The sequence below is a fragment of the Phacochoerus africanus genome, chromosome 12, assembly GCF_016906955.1.
Source record: "Phacochoerus africanus isolate WHEZ1 chromosome 12, ROS_Pafr_v1, whole genome shotgun sequence".
Taxonomy (NCBI): Eukaryota; Metazoa; Chordata; class Mammalia; order Artiodactyla; family Suidae; genus Phacochoerus; species Phacochoerus africanus.
Genome location: NC_062555.1, coordinates 61,202,264 through 61,221,676, shown reverse-complemented (window position 1 = coordinate 61,221,676; position 19,413 = coordinate 61,202,264).

The window sequence follows — 19,413 nt, the reverse complement described above, 5'->3', positions numbered from 1 at the left end:
GTCAGGATAAGTTTGCCTAATGTGGAAAGAGTTTCAGCATAACTTTAATGCCCTTCCACACACCTGTGACCTAGAAAAAGTTTCAAGATTGAGTCGTAACCTTCCACTCTATTGATGACAACTTCTACCAGACCCAGACAAGAGTACTATCCAACAAAGACCGGATTCTGTGATGGTTATGTGTGGCAACACAGCTGGGTCATTAATATAAACAGGTACCAGGACCTAGTACCCAAGTTAAATCCTTGCAGGCAAAGTGGAAAGGGGTACATTGTCTCACCCCAAGATCCAAGGGATGAAGCTTCTTCCTTTCTCTATTCCCAAAATATAAAGGAGGCCAAGCTTTTCCCCAACCCTTGCAAAGAGGCAAGCTTATTTCCCTCTCCATCACAACAAACACAAAGGACACTCAGTGTAGGTGTGTGTATGAATATGTGCGTGTACATGTGCATATAAATATAATTATATATATATTCAACTCAAGGCCAAAATCCTGGGTTTGATATTGCAGGTCAAACCAGACAATTACAAAGTCTCTATGTGACAGTTCTCTTTGGACAATACTTCCCACTCCACACCAAATGTGATGCATACCCAGTGAATATCAGACACTGGAGGTAGTTGCAGTGGAGGACTAAGGCCCATCACCCATGCTCTTTTACACTCTAGATTCCTATACTTGGTGCTTCCAGCAGAGGCCTCCTTGTGAAAGGAGGAAAGGTCAGCTGATCACTTTACTTCTAAGGTGCCTGTGTAGACTACTTTAGCGGGGGAACTTGAAAATATTTTCTTCAGTTACTACGCAGTATTCAAGAATTTTACACTCTTAATCCATTCTACTTCAATAGCCACAAGGCTCCTGGGGTCATAAAATGGCAAGAGCCTTTTGTCTGGAACTCCTTTAGCTATGAGATAATCTTCCCCCAACCCCTACTCCCATCTGCACTGATATATCTGACCCTTGCCTGGTTTGGTTTCATGGGGTGAATGGAACATTGGTGAAGCTGGGGCCCTTTTCTGTTTAGACGCATGCTCATACTATTGTAGGAAGTGAATGAAAGCTTATTACTTTCAATTTGGCTTGCTATCTTAGTTGAACAAGTCAAAACTGGCAGCTTTCTCCAGCAGACTGGCACAGAGAACAACGCAGTCAATAAAGTAAAATTTCTTTCTGGAAGGAGAACTTTGGTAGGTGCTAGTGGGACTCTTTCAGGGCATGTTGCTGGATCATTTGCAAGAGCCAAAGGGTCCCACAGGGCACATCACCAGTCAGGCTAATGTGTCTTCAAAAGTGCTAAACTGCAGTGCTCTCCAGGATATTATCATTGTATTGTCTTTGCAATGCTGCTCACATTCTTCCAAGCCCTGATGGAATTAATGCAGTTAAGGACATGTTAGAGGAGCATAAGATTGTGAACCTACCCAATTACCAGCACCTAGTACCTCTGTCTCCCAAAAATCAGCCTGGGAAAGAAAAGGAAATAACTGCCCTCTTTGCAGAGCTTAATGCAACAAAAGTCTCCTTGATACTATATTCCAATTCAATAAGTCAGTTGAATTGTGCACCTGACCTTGAGATCATAGATACTCAATTGATTTTGGCTGTTCAATCAAAGAGGACAGCCTTGGCCTCAGTGGTATCTGACATTGTGACGGTTGTAGAAACTTGTCCAGTGTGTAGGAACTTGCCTTGCAGCAATGATATCACAAATGTCCTTTTCAGTGTCCCTCTGAACAGGTATGATTCAGATCAGTTCATCTTTATGTGGAATGAATACAATTCACCACTCATAACCTTCCACACAGCTACCCAAATTTCCAATCTGTCATCGATGCACAGACCATAATCTGGAAAATATCCTATTGTCAAAGGAGAAACTAATTCTCTACTTTACTGGTAATATCATCCTATTGGGTCCACAGATGGGAACTACCCAGCAGAACCTGGATACCCTGCTGACACACAGGTGGCAACTTGCTGGATCACTATTACAGAAAATGTACAAGTACCCAAGTGAAGTTTATGGACATGATCTATAAGCAGTAAGGTGTCTCACTGTCTCATTCCATGAAAGAAGAGTAGCTTGGACCCTCCCTGCTCCAACAATTAAAAAGGAGGCTCAGAGGTGAGATCAAGATGGTAGAGGAGTAAGATGTGTCACTCACCTCCCACAAACACATTAAAAAAACCATCTACATTTAGAACAATTTGCATAGAACATCTACTGAATGCTGGTAGAGACCTCAGCTCCAAAAAGGGCAACAAACCCTCCACATAACTGTGTAGAACAAAAGGAAAAAAAGAGAGAGAAAAGAGAAAAAAGAAGAAAGAATCAGGAGAAGACCAGCACTCTTAGGAGGGGGCTGTGAGAGAAAAGAATCCACACCCTGGAAGGCCAACTAACTGATGGGAACATCAGCCAGGATGGAGCAGGAAACTTAAAGCCTTGGAGAAAAGCACAGCAGGCTTTCAGAGGAAGGCAAAGTAGAGAGAGAGCTGGATAGACCATCAATACCACTGCCTGGGACACCACAGCCTGAGACAATCAGGTGGGGGCTGGGCACTGAGACTTGGACGACAGAGGTCCTTTCCAGGAAAAGGACTAGAATTAGCTGTGTGGAGACAACCTGAAGGGCTAGGGACAGGTGTGCCATGGGCTAGGAAGCAGTGTACCACAGCTGAGGGAGTGTGGGAGGAGGCCTGACCCTGCCAGAGAAGCAAGGTGCCACTATTGGGGAGGTCGAGGAGAAGGGGTAGGACTGCCATAGGAGCATCTTTTTCTGTGCACACATAGGCTCTCAAGAGGCTGGGCGCTTCTTATGTGGGCTACAGGGGTGGGTGCAAACTGCTGCAGCAGCCATCTTGGATTCTTGAGGTGGGCGTTGCCCTCCCACTAAAGTTCCCATAATAGGCACCCCCTATGGCTCCAGTCACATTGTTGCTGCCATGGACAGCCTTATAACCAAGTGCCACCCGTTGCCCTCCACCCCTGGGAATACACATGCCCCATCATTACCACACCTGCACCTCCCTGAGGGTCACTGCCACTGATCAGGGCTCTGCAACTAGGAGCAGCCTGTGCCCCCATCTCCACATGTGTCCATGCCACCAGGCACTGGCTATAGGTGCTGCCCATTGCCCCCACCTTCCTAGAAGCATACACAGGCCATAAATCTGCACTCCTGGAATCTAGGGACAATGGTCTGCGCACATTAGTGAAAGAGTCAGCAAACGTCCAAACAGCTAAAATACTACTACTACTACTACTACTAAAGCCCTCACAAACTACCCAGGGACGTTCCTGCATATAAACAGCTCTCCAAGACCACAGTAGATGACTGTATTCCCTAAACTCACAGAATAAGAAAAATATAAGCAAAACAAAGAGGCACAGGAACGATTCCCAGTTAAAAGAATGAGAATTCCACTGAAAAAGCAAATAATAAAAAAGACCTCTGCAGTCTAATAGACATCAAGTTCAAAAAGGACATAATGAAAATACTGAAGGAATTAAGAATGTATATCAACAGTAACACAGATCACTTTAAAAAGGAACTACAAACTATAAAGAGGAGCCAAGAAAAATTAGAAAATTCATTTGCAGAGATGCAAGCTGAGTTAAAAGCACTGAATAGCAGAATGAATAACACAAAGGAACAAATAAGTGATGTGGAAGATAGAATAACGGAAATTATCCAGTAGGGACAGCAGACAGAAAACCAAATAAAAAACATGAAAGCAATATAAGAGGTCTATAGGATAACGTAAAGCATGCCAATCTACACATAATAGGGATTCCAGGAGAAGAAAAAGAAAAGGGGATTTAAAATACATTTGAAGAAATTATGGCTAAAAAGTTTCCAAATCTAAAGGAAACAGATATCAAGATACAGGAAGCACAGAGAGTCCCAAACAAGTTGAACCCAAACAGACCTACACCAAGACACAGAATATGAATGGCAAAGTTTAAAGATAAGGAAAGGATTCTAAAGGCAGCAAGAGAAATACAAAGCATTAATTATAAGGGAAACCTCAGAAAGCTATCAGCTGATTTCTCTACAGAAACACTACAGGCCAGAAGAGAGTGGCAAGATATAGTCAAAGTTCTAAAAGAGAAAAATCCGCAGCCTAGGATACTCTACGCAGCAAGATTATCATTTTAAATAAAAGGAGAGGGGGTTCCCTTTGTGGCTCAGTGGAAACAAACCCAATTATTATCCATGAGGATGCGGGTTTGGTCCCTGGCCTTGTTCAGTGGGTTAAGGATCAGTATTTCTATGAGCTGTGGTATGAGTTGCAGATGTGGCTCAGATACTGCACTGCTGTAGCTGTGGCAGAGGCTGGTGGCTGCAGCTCCTATTCAACCCCTAGCCTGGGACTTCCATATGCCGCAGGTGTGGGCCTAAAAATAAATAAATAAATAAAATCAAATAAAAGGAGAAGTGAAGAATTCCTCTGACAACAAAAACTAAAATACAGCATCCTAAATCCATTCTAAAAGAAATACCAAAAGTCTCCTCTAAATAGGAAAGAAGTAAGAAGATACAGGATGGAGGGAATCACAATTGGAAATAATCACTTAAATAAGCCAAAACACAGATCTAAAAGAAAAAAAAATATTTGTGAAAGTGATGATAAACACAAGGAAGAGCAAAAGGATAAATATGAAGATGTAAAAAAGGAATCAAAATCATGAAATGTGGGGAAGAAGAGTAAGAAAATCTAGACTTTTTTTATTTTAGAATATGTTTGAGCCTATGACTGTCAGTCTAAAGCAAGCAGATATAGGAACAGGTTAACATACATGAAAAATTGGACAAACACAAATCAAAAACCAAATACATATTCACAAAAACCAAAAAGAAGAGGACAAAAGCATAAAATAAAAGGAATCATCCAACCAAAAAAAGAAGGGAACAAAGGAGAAACAGAGAATCACCTGGAAAACAGGATTTAAAATGGCAATAAATACATATCTATTAATAATTACTTTAAATGCCAAGGGGATGAATGCTCTAACCAAGAGACAGAGTGGTAGACTGGATTAAAAAAAAAAAAAAAAGAACCTACAGTATGCTGCCCACAAGAGACCCACTTTAGGGCAAAGGACACATATAAATTGAAAGTGAGGGAATGGAAAAAGATATTTCTTGCGAATGGAAATGACAGGAAACCAGGAGTTGCAATACTCACATCAGACAAAATAGGCTTTAAAACAAAGGCCATAAAGAAAGACAAAGAAGGACACTATTTCGTGATATAAAAATCAATTCAACAACTTGTCAATATATGTCCCTAGTATAGAAGTACCCAGATACATAAAACAAATACTAACATACATAAAAAGAGAAACTGATGGGAGTACAATAATAATAGGAGATTTTAACACCATACTCACATCAATGGCCAGATCCTCTAGACAGAAAATTAATAAGGCAACAGAGATCCTAACTGACCCAATAGAACAGTTAGACTTAATTGATCTTTTTAGGACATTATATCAAAAAAACCCAGAATATACATTCTTTTCAAGTGTATATGGAACATTCTCAAGGACTGACCACATACTGGAGCACAAAACTAACCTCAACCAATTTAAGACAACAGAAATTATTTCAAGCATCTTCTCTGACCACAATAGCATGAAATCAGAATCAACCATAGGAAAAGAAATGAGAAAAAACTGACTACATGGAAACTAAATAACATGCTACTAAAAACCCAATGAGTTAATGAGGAAATCAAAAAGGAAATTAAAAAAATACCCCGAGACAAACAACAAGGAGAACACAACCATACAAAATCTATGGGATGCTGCAGAAGCAGTTCTTAGGCAGAAGTTTGCAATGAAACAGAACTTCCTAAAAAAAGGAAAATCTCAAATGAACAACCTAATCTACCATCTAACAGAATTAGAAAGAGAAGAACAAAGCCTAACGTCAGCAGAAGGAAGGAAATCATAAAGATCAGAGAAGAAATCAATAAAACAGAGAGTTAAAAAACAATAGAAAAAAATCAATAAAACAAAGAGCTAGTTCTTTGAAGGGGTAAACAAAATTGACAAACCTCTGGTCAGGTTCACCAAGAAGTTTATTTTTGGGTTATAAACAAGTAAGAAATGAAAAATGAGATATAAAAGAAGAAAGAAAAGGGAGAAATCTCAACTGATAGTCCTTAAGAAAACACTATGAACAATTACACGCCAACAAATTTGACAACCTAGAAGAAATGGACAGCTTTCTAAAAACATACAGCCCACCTAAACTGAATCAAGAAGAGATAATTTGGACAGACCTAAACAGACATTTCTCCAAAGACATAAAGATGACCAGTAGGCATATGAAAAAATGCTCAACAACCTTAATTATTAGAGAAATGCAAATCAAAACTATAGTGAGGTACCATCTCACAATGCTAAGAATGGCTATCATGAATAAGTCTACAATAAATGCTGGGGAGGGTGTGAAGAAAAGGGAAACTTCTTTCCCTGCTGGGTGGGAATCTAAGTTGGTACAGCCACTCTGGAGAACAGTACGAAGCCTCCCAGAAAACTAAATATAGAACTACCAATATGACCCAGTTATTCCACTCCTGAGCATATATCTGACAAAACTATAATTCAAAAAGATACATGCACCTCTCTTCTTTGCAGCACTATTCACAATAGCCAAGACATGGAAACAACCTAAACATCCACTGACAGAAGAATGGATTAAGAAGATGTGGTACACACACACACACCCACACACACACCCACACACACAATGGAATACTACTCAGCCATAAAAAGAACAAAAAAAAAATGCCAGTTTTAGCAACGTGGATGGAACTAAAGATTCTCATACTGAGTGAAGGAAGTCAGAAACAGAAAGACAAATACAAATGATATCACTTATATGTGGAATCTAAAATGCAGCACAAATGAACCTATCTACAAAATGGAGACAGACTCACAGGCATAGAGAACAGACTTGCGGATGTCAAGGGGGAGAGGGTTGGGAGTGGGATAGACTGAGTTTGGGGTTAGTAGATGCGAACTATTGCATTTAGAATGGATAAGCTCTGAGACCCTACTGTACAGCACAGGGAAGTATATCCAGTATCTTGGGATAGAACACAATGGAAGACAATATGAGGAAGAGAATGTATCTATGTCTATGCCTGGGTCACTTTGCTATATAGCAGAAGCTGGCACAACATTGCAAATCAACTATATGTCAAGAAATTTTTTTTTAAATAAAGACAAAAAGAAAAAGAGAAAAAAAGAATTTAAAGTTATCTAATTATACTTACTAATGAGACTTTCATCTCCAGAAGATTTTTTTTTCTCTACCTGCATTTCTGTTTCTGACTTTGAGTCTTCATGCTTAAGCATAAGATCTTTACCTGATACATCAGCACTGCCTACATAAAGAGACACATTTAGTACATTAGACAGAAAAACAGTTCTATTGTGAAATCCTTAGATACCTAACTTAGGCGTTTCTCTCATTTTTATAAATGCAAAATATAAGAAATTACCATAATGCTAGACCTGACATAAAAATGGTGAGAACTTTAATGTGTGTCTTATTATTTCACAAATATTCCTTGGTATAAAATATATTTTATATTAGTCCTTACTTATTTTATATTATTTATAATTTAGGTTAATATAAATTCATAGACCAAAGAATGAAAATGCATATGTAAATGTTATTCATTACACTGTATTTTTAATTTCAAAATACTCAAAAGTACCTAAATGTACTGGCATATGAGATTGGTTGAAATACAAGGTATATACTATAAGTTAGGGTATTATAAACTATAGTGTATAATGTGGTACAAAGAGTTATACATAAAGCTCTAAAAGTAATGAACAAATATTTATAATCCAACTTGCAGGGATTGTTAGGAGACAGGGTAGTGTAGAAAAAAATAGAGAAGCTATCAAGTATGTTTTTAGGAAAGAAAGAATAGGAAATAAAAAGAAAATGTAAGATACTTACCTTTAGAAAAAGAAATAAAAGGAAAGATAAACCAGAAACAATGTAGTTGGTCACCAAAAGTTGTATAAACCCTGCACGCAGAACTGGAAACAACTACTGTTAAATCTAAGTATGTCCCTGCTGTGATGACAGCCTATGGTGCAGCAAATGTTTCTCAATTTTAATGAGAAACTAGGAAGAGCCCTCGGGATTGCTTTTTGCCCAGTGACCCAAAGAAACCATAGAGATTTGGATATTTTGACTCCACCATAAAGAAAGTAATCTTGTTAAAATAAATTAGGGAGAATAGAACCTTTTCTGGTGTGTCACTGTAGTTCCCCTTCTTTCAGAACATTTTCCATGGCTACTTTATCCAAGAAGGATGAGGAAAGGGGCAGGTGGAAGAAACGTCATGTACATCTGAGACCCTTTTCTTTCTTTGCTAGATATTATTTGCTCTGGGACTCACATGGGCCAATTGTGGTGAATTTCTTGACACTAGAAAACTTTTTTGGACCATCCTTATGGCCAACTATAAGGTGCTCTTCAAGTCACCTGATAGTCCCTTGATCAAACAAGAAGTAAGAAAAGCGATAAGACTGTTTACCAGACTCAGACTTAAGTTCATTTCTGTCACTCTCACCAGTTACCTGGCTCAATCAAGCCTCTTAATAAAGTGATGTCAATTGATTCATGGCACAATCCAGATTTGAACTGAAATTTCCAAGCAAAAGAAAAGCAGCTGCTGGCAAGAAACTAACCTGAGTCAGAGTGATATGAAAATGGTAATTGGGTACTTACTCCTGAATCTTCTGGTTAAGGTATTTCCCAAAGACATCTTTGGGTCTTGTTTCTCCACAATGAGTCTCAAGGAGGAGATTTATAGGCTCTCCAGAGACTAGATAATGGCCATTGGGCAAGAACAGAGTCCATATTAATGACAACTCCCAGGACTAATATAAGTAATATTCCTTCCAACTCTCCCAGTGAACCTTGACATGAATCAGAGTGTATCCCCTACTTTAACCAAACCTATCAACTTTAAAAATAAACAAGACTCTGAATTAGGCCAAGGTCTCTATGTTTCCACTGAAAGTTTATTTGAAGAAATGATTTAAAAAAAACTTTCCAAATTTGAAAAAAAAAAAAAAGTGGGCAAACTCAATAAGCTTTATGAACTTCGATTAGGAAAAACCCAAAGAGACCAACACTGAAACACGATATAGTCAAACTATAAGCAGTCAAAGACAAAGAGAAAAGCAATAGGTTATTTCTATAAGATTATAAGTGTATTTCTCAGAAGAAAACTTGCAGCTCAGAAGACCATGGAATGATACATTCAGAGTGCCAAAAGAAAAAAGCTGTCAACAAAGCATACACTTTTGAAGGGGAAATTAAGATTTGCCTTCACTTCAAAAGTGAAGGGGAAATTAAGACTTTCATAGATAAACAAAAGTTGACACAGTTCATACCACTAGATCTACCCTGCATGAAAAACGACATCAATAAATAAAGAGGGAGGAGCTTTAAGAAAGTATAGGTTTTGTGCCTGAAGTATGTACGTGATTGATGTTAATTTGTTACCAGTTTAAAATAGATTGTTGTAATTTATAGACTATAAATGTTATGGATACATGTTTATATCCCCTAAATTCACATGTTGAAGCTCCACCTCCCAATGTGATGGTTTTGGAGATAGGAGGGTAAGGAAGTAATTAAGGTTAAACGATATCATAAGGTGGGGCCTGATCTGATGTGCTTATTGTCCTAATAAAAAGAGTAGAACTTTCACTTGCTTTCTCCCTCTCCATTTGCATACAAATAAGAGGTTATGTGCACGCAACAATGATGGACACTCTTGAGCCAGGATGAGAAGTCTCAGAATAAAATCTACCTTATAAGTACCTAGATCTTAGATTTCTCACCTACAGAGCTGTTATAAATAACTTTGTTTTTTTAAGTGAACTTGTCTATGACTTTCAGTTATGGCAGCCTGAGAAGACTAAGAAAGTTCACAAAAGGAAATGAGAAGAGAATCAAGACATGTCAATAAAAAAAAAAAAAATCAATGAAAGACAAAGGAAGAAAGCAAAATAGGAAATGAAGAACAAAAAAATGAAGAACAAAATAATGAACAAATGGCAATAGTAAGTCCTTACCTATCCAGCTGTATGCCAACTAATTGTATAACTTAGAAGAAACAGATAAAAAAAATTATCAGAAACACACAACCTACAAAAGTAAATGGATTAAAACTCCCATTTCAAAAAACACAGCATAGCTGAATATATAAAAAATGAGACCCACCTATGACACTATCTATAAGAGACTCACTTATGGACATAGACTGAAAGTGAAAGGATGAGAACAGATATTCCACACAGATGGTAACCAAAAGGGAGCAGTGATGGCTATGCTAATATCAGAAAAAAGAGACTCTAGTCAAAATACTTGTCTATTACAAGTGACAAAGCAAGACATCATATAATAATAAAAACGTCAATTCTCCAAGAATAAATAACAATTATAAATATATATGCAACAGGGATGAAAACTCCTGAATATATAAGGTAAACATTAACCAAACTGAATGGAAAAATAGAGAACAAAACAAAAATTGTAGGAGACGTCCATACCTCATTTTCAATACTGGAAAGTACAACCAGAAAGATCAACACAGAACTTATAGTACTTGAACAACACTATAGGCCAACTGGACATTCCATATATACGCAAAAAAACAAAAAACAAAAAAAAACCAAAAAACAAAAAACAACTCCACCTAATAACAGGAGAACACATTTTTCTCAAGTACACATGGAACACTGTCTAGGATAGACAACATGTTGGTCACAAAGTTAAGTCTTAAGAAAATTTAAAAGACCAAAATTATGCAAAGTAACTTTTCTTATCACAGTGAAATAGAAATTAAAGTAGCAGGAACACTGGAAGAACCACAAATATGTGGGAAATATAAAAAAAATACATTAAAAAAAAACCCATAAGGGTCAAAGTAGAAATTACAAGAGAAATTAGAATTATTCTGAGGCATAAAATATGTTTAATGTTAGTCTCTAGTTTTCCTGAGATATTTACACTTTAGGTAAACACATATTCATAGACCAAACAATTAAAATGTGAATGTACAAGTTTTTTCATTACAGTATTATTTGTAACTGCAAAATAGTTAAAAACACCAAAATACATAAGCATAGGTGATTGGCTGATACTACTCAAGTCGGGCTTCACACTGTGGAAACATATACACAAATAAAACGGAGGAAGGGAGAAACGAACCCGAAGGAATTAACTGGAATTGAAGGTGTTTGTATGAACTCATAATTTCTAAACATGTCTATGTATGTATATATGCTCACTTTTATGTGCATGCAGGTATGAGTATGCGTGTGTGCACACTCATATTCCAACTCCAAGTCAATCCCCTGTGTATGATCTTTGAGCCCCATAAGCAATTACAAAACTACCTGGCAGTCCTTACAGAAGACAGCTTCCAACCTCATACAGACTTGATGCAGAGCCAGCGCACTGAAGACATTAGAAGTAGTTAGTCAGGCTGACCCTTAACTTCCACTTCCGGCTGACCATGATCTTACACGTACCTTCATTCTAGCCCAGGCATCTCCACTCAGAGGCCTATTTGAGACTCTATTGTTCGATGCCTTTACCTAGATGACCTGTTTAGGTAGACCTGGGAGACATTGTTCTCAGCCTAAGCGTAAAGTACTTATCCACTGCAACTCTGCCTCTTCATCCTTCCCCTGGGCTCAGTGTCCTTAAACAGTGGGAGTCTTTTGTGTGGGGCAGTGAAATGTTGATTCCACTCTCTTCTGCCTACAATGGAACACATGACCTCTGCCCAGTGCTATTCTGTGGGATAAATGGAAGACTGGCAAAGCTTCAGTCCTTTTCTGTTTAGATTCTTGCTTATACCATCAGAGTAAGTAAATAAATGCTAGTGTTACTTTGCTAAGTTTATCTTAATTGGTCAACTTGACAACTTGCAGTTTTCTTTCTCTGAGAAATTGGCACAGTGAGCAAAGTGATCAATGAAACATAATGCTTTTCTGAAAAAGTAAAATCTCTATAGATCCTACCAAGAACTTTTAGGATGTATCAGAGATGTGGCTCACTCTTGAACTGTGCAAGTGGATCACTGTAAGAGTGTGAGGATCCAAGTGTGTTCCTCCAAGAGTGTGAGGAACACTTAAAACAGCCATGCCAATGGGTCTCAGAAAACGCTGGTGGAGGTCACAGAGAACTCTTTGAAAGTTATCATGAACTGTTAAATAAGATTTTCAGTTTGAGGGGAACACTGGTCCTTCACTTTAACCTCCAGATTCTGGTCGAGGTGCCCTGATAAGAAGATCTCTTAAATTAGAGATCTAACAGAAGGACTCTAAGAAAGCTACTGAAGCAACTCCTTAGTCAGTCATTATGGTTCTCTAGAGACACACCTAAAAGTCATCAGAGACTGTGCAAGCTGAGTCACACTCTATGACTACTGTTAGTTCTAAGTCCTGACACCGCGCCTTATGCCTTTAATGAAAAAGAATATAAAGGCCTTTAGAATCACTTTGGTGATTCTAAGCCTGAAGTGATTCTAAGAACCTTGGAGACTCTAAGTCTGAAGAGACATTAGAGACTTGAGTCTTATCAGACTCAGATTTCTAGGTTTGCTTTTGTGGATCCTATTGGTAATCAAGCTCAATCAAATTTCCTCATAAGCTATGTAAGTCAGGTATGAGAGATTTTTAAAAACATCTTTAATTTATTGGTTTACAAATGTTGTATTGGTTTCAGATATAAAGTGAATCACTTACATATATATATATATAATATATATTATATATATATAGTATATATATATATATATCTGTTCTTTTTTCCCATAGAGGCTATTACAGAATATTTTAATTGGCAAAGTTTCTGACATGCAAAAATTGGCTGCTGCCCAGAAAGAAAAAGTGATGTAAAAATGGTAATACTGCTCCCTCTACTGGATGATGTGGGTAATGACCATACCTAAAATCTGGGCCAGACTGCCATACAATGGGGTCTCAATAGAGTTAATTAATGCCCTTAACCAAGGTACTCATTGTTAGATTATGGGCTATGAGGACTCAACATGAAGGCCCACTAGAGTCTACTCTTTTGTGGCTTTTATGAATAATCCAAGTGCTATTCTCTCTACCAATGAATCTTGAGATGGATCAGAGAACCCCACAAATAATTACCCTGATCTCAGCTTTTAAAAATAAAAATGATGAGGTTATACCAAAGCACCTATGTCATCAGTGAAGATACGAGAGCCTGCTCCAAGGACAAAGTTCAAAGCACAGGCTGGGGAGAGAATTACATTTCTCAGGCCTTTTGTATAGTGGTACACTGGCCTGGCACCAGGATGAGGGAAAAACAGATAATGCTGTTTGGTTTGGGGACACCACCAACTGAAACCTTTTCCAGGCCAGACTATAGTACATTCTATTGTTATTACATCTAATACTGCTTGTATTGTTGGAATAGATGCATTACTTATGTGACCTACCACTCACAGTCACTCCTAAATTCTGACGGGACTTGCTGCAGTTAGGATATTTTAATGGGGCTTATGGAAGATCTTGAACCATTCAACTATCAGAGTCTAGTGCCTATATATACCAAAGACAATACTGACTTCCTGGATGTAAAGAAATAAGTACCCTTGTTGCTGAGTTTAAAGAAGTCAATAAGTTCCATAGACTCTTTCTCCATTCAATAGCCCCATCTGGCCTGTGCACAAAACCTTGAGGGCCTGTAGACTAAACTGATAAAGTCTGCACAAAGTGTTAGTACCTGGGCACTGGCACTGTGACTGTTATAGAAGCTACTGCCCAAGGTGAAGGAACTTGGTATACAGCAACCAACAATTTGACTCTCCTTCTAACATCCCTTTTCATGCAAATGACCAGGATCACTTTACCCATCATGTAGAATTAACTGAAATATTTCACTAATGTTCTTCCACAGGGCTCCCTAAATTCCCCAACTGCTGTCTTCAGTGGCGATGGCATGACTGAGAAAAAGTCCCACTTGCAGAGGAAATGCTAGCTTTCCACTATATTGATGACATCCTTCTGGTGCGTCCAGACAGAGGTACCATCCCACAAAGACTGCACATCCTACTGATCCATATGGGGCAACATGGCTTGGCCGTTAATACAGACAAGGATCTAGTATCCAAGTGTAATTCCAAGGTGTGATCTGTAGCAGACAGAACATTTTATTCCAGAGGAGATATCTGCACATCTTTTGGCCTTCTCTTCCCCTAATTATAAGAAGAGTCTGAACATTGATGGGACTCTTGGACTAAGACATTTACATTCCGCTCATGGGGATTTGATGGCACATATCTATGGGGTTAGCCCAGAGTCACCTTTGAGTGAAGACCCAACAAGATGCTCTGGAGGACTTGCAACAGGCCATCCAAGCTGCCTGCCCTTGGACCCCCTCTGATTCCCGTTTGGTTTGTGAGTTACTGACCTCTTTTCACTTACCGACACCTACAGCAAAAAGACACTGACATAGGTCAGAGTCATCCATTGGTCTTTTGGAATGCTGATTTCCCAGGGCTGGCTGAAAGGCACATAGCCTTAGTGAGACAACTATTGAAATGTTATTGCCCTTAATGGATACTAAACATAAAATAGTCTTATGATAAGAAATTCCAACCAAATTGTATCAATAATTTCACTGCTGTTGTCTAGTTAGAGTATTCATAGTTTAAATAGACATGTAAAATTTTAATAAAATATATATTCAGGAAGCAAAGAAAAAAGATATTCTGATTAATTTAATTTAAAATACTATGGACGTTCCCATCGTGGCTCAGCAGGTTAAGAACCCAACTAGTATCCATGACGATGAGGGTTTGATCCCTGGCCTTGCTCAGTAGGTTAAGGATCCAGTGTTGCTGTAAGCTGTGGTGTAGGTCACAGATGCAGCTTGGATCCCATGTTGCTGTGGCTGTGGTGTAGTCTGGCAGCTGTAGCTCTGATTCAACCCCTAGCCTGAGAACTAACTTCTATATGCCATGGGTGCAGCCCTAAAAAGAAAAAAAAAAATACTATGAAGTTATTTATGATTATTATATTTACCAGATGATCTTCCCCTTTTGAGAGTTCTTTGTTTCTCTACTTGCACTTGGGTTTCTGACACTGAGTCTTGATGGTTAAGCAAAAGATTTTCATCTGATACATCATCATAACCTATATAAAAGAAATGCATTTAGTCCACTAAAAAGAGAAAAAAGTATGAAATATGTTAACTTCAACTTTATACAAGTGTATAGCAGAATTTACTTACATTTTGATAGTTAAAAATAGGAATACCCATCGTGGCTCAGTGGTAACGAACCCAACTAGTATCTATAAGGACGCGGGTTCAGTCCCTGGCCTTGCTCAGTGGGTTAGGGATCCAGCGTTGCCTTGAGGTCGCAGACACAGCTTGACAGATACTGCTTGGATCCAGTGGCATACTGATTTGACCCCTAGCCAGGGAACTTCCATATGCCATGAGTGCGGCCCTAAAAATAAATAAATAAATAAATAAATAACCACTCTGTAAGTAAATTATAATAAAGTATCTTTTTAATTTGAAAAAATAAAGAATAGAAATTGAAAGACTATATAAATCAACTATCTAATCCTAATAAATTTTTTAAAAATTACCATAAATTACCATGCTAAATATGACATGAAAATTGTGAGAAAAGTTTAATGACTGTTTTGAATATATTTTGATTAGTCTCTAGTGTTCTTGGGTTATTTAGGGATTGTATATTTTAGGTCAGTATACAATCATAGACCAAACAAGGAAAATACTTACGTATCAGGTTACTCATTTACAGCATCATTTATAACTGCATAATATTCAAAACCACCTAAGTATTCACAGATTATTATTTGAATAACCTAAGACATTACTATAAACTATGTTATAAATAATAGTATATAATGTGACACAGAGAGCTGTGTGTCCAGCTGTAAGATGACTGAAAAAGTTTTCCAGAAACTGATATGAAGGCATTTCTAAAAGAGAATGTTAAGTGAACACCAATTAAAGTGAAAGAGTACCTTTGAGGTAAGAAAGAATGAGAAGTAAGGGGGAAATCCAAGAAAAATATAGAGACACTTACATTTACAAAATGAAATACAGAAATAATAAACCAGAAAACAGCATAGATGGTTACTTACAACAGGAGTCGACTGGGGAATGAAGGGAAGGGGATTTAGAAAAGACGGTATTTCCCTCCCTTACTCCCTCTCTCTCTCAAAAGTAGGTTAAGAGTCCATATATTCCAAAAAAATTGTATCAACAAGGATATGACGAGGGCACTAAACATGAAAGCAACTTAAGAAATGAACCAACTGAACTAAAAGAAAAGCACCAATCCAAGGAACTCATGAACACAGTTAGTACATGCTCAGCCTTGGGTAAGAGAAATAAAATCATGAAATCTTTTACCCAGTTTGTTTTTCTAGTGATATGAGCTAATCAGTTCTAGAACAATATTAGAGTCTTATAGGATTGAACAAAAGAGTAAAAAGTCAGGATTTATACTATGAAAGAAAAGGACAAGCACACAGGAAGCAGAGGAAGGCAAGAACAAGCTCTGATGAGATGGATGGGAATTGAGTCGGTAAGAACTCATAATTTCTAAATATGTTCATGTGTATTACATGCACATATGTACATGCATGTAGAAATATGTATAGGTAGGTATATGTATGTATGAATATGTATATGCATGTTTGTATATATACACATATTTGTGTGTATTTACTAGTCTGACTGCTCAGTGTACCTAAATACACTCTCGTATAAATAAGCACAATTAGTTTTCCAATTTTGGTCTCTAATAACATTTCCCATTAAAAAAAAAAAAAGAAAGCTCCTGGGAAAAACAGCTGCTTCTAGCTATAAGACAGGAAATGTACAAGATAGCATGGGACTTCTTGTCATACTAAGTAGGGAATTTCTCAATGACTACTAGTCCTAAGGGTCATGTTATAAGCACATAGTGATTATCTTGAATAAATTCCTACTTTCCAATGCTAGGATAATTTTAGAACTAAAAAAAGAAGAGTAGTATGAGCTATAAGACCATTGGGAAAATGAGAATCCATGACTTCATATTAATAATGAGTGAAGAAAGAAATAAATGTGGGTGAAGGTAAGGCCTTTGCTTTTAATAGAATGCCAGGTACCAACTGGATAAATGTAGAAGTGGTACTAGAGTTGGAAAGTCATCATTCTGGAAGCATCAAAGTAGAGACTAGTTCAGGAAAGAATTATGAATACGTTCTAAATCTAGAACATTTGATAGGGAATAGGATATTTGCATGATCTTAAAGTGCCTTTGATAGATCATTAGTAGCTAAGGAAAAAATAAGATAAATCAGAGCACACTCTGACCAGGTGATCATTATTAAAATCACATTAATGATATAACTAAAGTCATTAATGACAGATGTATACAATCTGGATGTGCTATCTTAAGAACATCAGACTAATCCAAAATGAGGAACCTTTCTTTACACAGACAATACAGTTCAAAAATGTTAATGTCATAAATGACACAGAGAAGCAAAGGAAACATTCCAGATTGAAGAAGGCTAGAAACATTAACAACTACATGCTGGTGACACTAGACTAGATTCAGTATTGTAAGAAAAAAACGCTATAAAGGATAATATAGGGTTAAATTGTTATAGGCTTCAAGTCACCTTCAAGGAGATTAAACCCCAAAACCTCTGGCCAGGTCTCACTGTAATGCCCCTTCCCCCACCTTGACCGGCCTGAGCTGCTCACTCCCTGCTAGAGAAGGAATATTGCCCATTCCTCACCCCGCCTCTATATAACCTGTTCCTCAGGCAAATAAGATGTCCTACCCAAGACCAATCAGAAGATCAAACTGGGTCTCCACTCAGGTCACATTATGGGGTATAAAGACTACCCCATAAAGAGTTAGGCCTTTTTTTTTTTTTTTTTCCCTTTTCTGGGGCTGCTCCTGTGGCATATGGAGGTTCCCAGGCTAGGGGTCTAATCGGAGCTGTAGCCGCTGGCCTACGCCACAGCCACAGCAACGGGGGATATGAGCCACCTCTGCAACCTACACCACAGCTCACGGCAATGCCGGATCCTTAACCCACTGAGGAAGGCCAGGGATTGAACCCGCCTGGACCCTCTTTTTAACCTGTGTGCATGTGAGTTCTCTCTCTCTCTTGCTCTGAAAATTTACTTTCGCTTCAATAAATTTGTAAAACGTCTGCCATTCCAATGCTTTGCTATGGTGAGACGGGACCAGGGTAACTGTGACTGTATCAAGATGACAAACACTGGATTATGAAAAGTAGCTTAGAAAAACGTACTATATTGATCTTAATTTACTGAAGTTGAAAAACTATATTATGACAATGTAGAAAATGTGCTTAAACCTAGGAAATACATGCTGAAGTATTAGGGCTATGGTGTACTCAATTTATTCTCAACTAGTTTAGAAAAAAAATATGTTATGTACACACTTGTAATATACGATATAAAAGAGGGCAAAAGATATAGACAAAAAAGCAAATGGGAAAAACTGTTAACAATAGATTAATACAGATGAAGGCTATATAATGCTTTCTTTGTACTATTTGTATTTTACTTTTCTGTAAATTTGAAATTATTTCCAAACAAAACCTTTTACAAGGTTTTTTTTTTCCCCCAAAAAAAGTGAGGCAAGAGAGACAAAATGAATGTCAGAGAAAGTAACAAATACTAAAAACAAGGCAAATGAGATTCAATATATGGATAATAAGAGTCTCTAAAAAAGAATACTAAAGATGTGAAGTAAAACTTGATTTTCAAGGGTAAAAAGGACAGGGAAACAACAATTAATATGTAAGAATTCAAAGAATATTGTTCTTACATTTGTCCTGAAAAATCTAGAGAATGAGTGTAACACCACTAAAACATAGAGATATCAACATAAAGACTGGTGATGAATATTAAATATACTCTTACTTGTAAAAGTAGGACTAAAAGGTTAAAAAAAGAGTATACTATGTAAGAGTTTTATTCTAAGTCAAAGTATATACATCAAGAATATTAAAATTTGAAGGAGGTATTAAAGAGGTTAAAAAAAAGTTGTTCTAGGTAATCACATGGGGTAAGAGAATTCATAGTTATCCTAGGAGTGTAGTGCATGTATTTTTGAATAAATTAAATGGAGGGAATTTTCTAATTCTATTGTTCTCTGTATACTTGAAATCCAAGATTCTCAGTGTGAAAGAAAGGAATTATAGAATCAGTATAAAACAATTTTAAAAATCTCTGTGGCCCATTACTTAACTTGAAATTATCAGTAAGAACCCATGTAGGTGTGTGTGAGTGTTTCTA